General features: G+C 45.2%; 1 protein-coding gene across 3 annotated transcripts in view; it reads left to right on the top strand.

Annotated features, from left to right (window-relative positions):
• Positions 1–2,500, top strand: part of pde1cb (phosphodiesterase 1C, calmodulin-dependent b) — a 116,204-nt gene that overhangs the window by 38,258 nt on the left and 75,446 nt on the right. The gene's annotated exons all lie outside the window — the stretch shown is intronic.

A 2,500-nucleotide genomic window follows, 5' to 3' on the forward strand; every position in this document is an offset into this window, starting at 1 on the left:
CAGTATATATATATATATGCTACTACAGATATTTACAGAAACTTGACAGCAACAATATCCAGCATATATATATAATGAGATGCATGTATGACCACATGTCCTAGTTTACCTCACCCCGGGTATAAAAACAAATGTGTGTGTGTGTGTTACACTATCAGACTCCAGGATGTTTGTTCTTCTGAATCTCTAAAACTGAAGCAGCTGTAAAACACTGGAGTTCACACACTCCATCTGAACGAACCCAGAATAGCGGCTCCAGTCGTCTCGTCTCTAAACTGAAGGCCTTTTTTAGCTCTGAGTGGTTAAAAGAGCTTCAAACACACTCTTTATCTGCTGCGTCTGCTGCACTGATGGATAATGAGGCTTTGTTAGACTGAAGTGCTGCTCACTCTTCATCTCTCCTCCTTCTCCCTCTCCTCTTCCTCTTCTTCTTCTCACTTCATCAGAGCAGCCTCTCACTGCCCCACTGCTCCAGGTCTGAGTGTCAGAGGCACAGTTTACTCTGAGTGTGTGAAGAGGGCGGGCGGGGGGGGGGGGGGGGGTATATGAAAAGAGAAGGGATGGGATAAGAGAGATCGAGATAAGAAAGAGAGAGAGCAAAGAGAAGAAATGGGGAGGATATCAAATAGAGAGGGAGAGAAGGGAGGTTGTTAGGTTGGGCTATAGAGAAACAACAGGTCAAAGAGAAGGAGAGAGAAAGACAGAGGAGGAAACAGGACAGAGAGAAGGAGAGAGAAAGACAGAGGAGGAAACAGGACAGAGAGAAGGAGAGAGAAAGATAGAGGAGGAAACAGGACAGAGAGAAGGACAACATGGAAAAAAGAGGGAAGAAGAAAAGAGAAGATAGATTTAAAGAGAGAGAGAGAGAGAGAGACAGAGAGAGAGAGAGTTGAAGGGACACAAAAAGAGAGAAGCGAGAGAGAGAGACAGACAGACAGAGGGAGAGAGAGAGAGAGAAAATTAATGGGACAGAAAAAGAGAGACGAGAGAGAGAGAGAGAGAGAGAGAGAGAGAGACCTGTTATGCTGATCACTTTTCTTTTCTGTCCTTTTTTTAAAAGATTTGTCCATATTGCAGTGCAAGCACACACACACACACACACACACACACACACACACAGTAGCAGTCGTTTCTGCTGAGGGCCGGTGATTGTTATCAGTGTTGGTGCAGCAGCTCAATCCAGATGCTTTTGACAGACAGCACTATCTCTCTCTCTCTCTCTCCCCTCACCCTCTCCTCCCTCCTATATCTCTAGTACGTGTGTGTGTGCGTGTGTATGTGTGTGTGTGATTATCTGGTGTTTGTGGTGAGGCAGATTAGCGTTGTCTGTTCCATTAAAGCTAGTTTTCTTGTGTGTGTGTGTATGTGTGTGCGGTCAGTTTGTCAGTGTGACTGTTAGCTATATGTAAATGAGGGCAGTTCAATCAGTGCTGTAGCTTCAGTTACATTAAAATAATTCATTTTTACACATTTCCCCAAACATTTCTAGTAAAAAGATCAGAAACCTACTCGTAGAAGGTTGTGTGTTCAAATCCCTGAACACTCCTGTTAGAATTCTTAAGCAAGGAACTTAAACCCCACCACCTGAGGAAGTGTACTGGCGTCTGCTAGCCAGTGAGTCAGAACTGGGTACCCATCAGTTTCCTCCGGGCATGTTGGTCACCTGGTGAAGTTGCATTAGTGGCAGTTGTGCACATATTGTGCGACCAAGGAAGCATGTGTCAATCCTCATCCTCTAGCATCGGCAGCATTAAGTGTGTTGGGGGAGAGTGAGGAAAAAAAAGTATTGGGACACCTATAGGACCTTTTATGACATCCCGTTCTAAATCCATAGGTGTCAATAGGGAGCTGAACCACCTTTAGCAGCTCTAACAGCTTCCAGTCTGTGGGAAGTTTTGCCCCTATTTACCCAGAAGAGCATGGCTTGCAATCTCCAAGCTTTATATATATATATATATAGGCCTATAGGCCAATGCCTGAAAACCACCCCATAGCATTATTCCTCTTCAACCAAGCTTTACAGTTGGCACAGTGCAGTCAGGCAGGTTACGTTCTCCTGGTTTGCAGAATCGTCCAACAGACTGCCAGATAGAGAACCGTGATTCTTCACTCCACAGCATGTTTCCACTGCTGCTTATAGGCCTGTATAGCTGCAAAAATGTCAGAGTGCCCATGCTAACCCCCGTCCACCTTTAAAAGCATCTATAATAGACACATCAGCTCAAGAACTGTACCTTAGAGCGACGGGAGAAGGCTTGAGAAGGTCCAATGAGTTCTGATATCTCTTACGTTCTGTGGACGGCTCGATACTTGTCTACCTATCACCAGTGGGATACGTTGGAACAATCCTTTGAAGTCCAATCTGTGGCAGGTCCACCTTACACCTTACAGGACATAAAGGATCTGCTGGACCACCCTCATCAATGCGCCAAGACAAAGAAGGCTGGTTATCTCATCTAGGCTGAACCAATAGTTCTGCAGGTCTGCTGTGGTGCATGAT

This window comes from Salminus brasiliensis, chromosome 23 (assembly GCF_030463535.1).
Source record: "Salminus brasiliensis chromosome 23, fSalBra1.hap2, whole genome shotgun sequence".
NCBI lineage: Eukaryota > Metazoa > Chordata > Actinopteri > Characiformes > Bryconidae > Salminus > Salminus brasiliensis.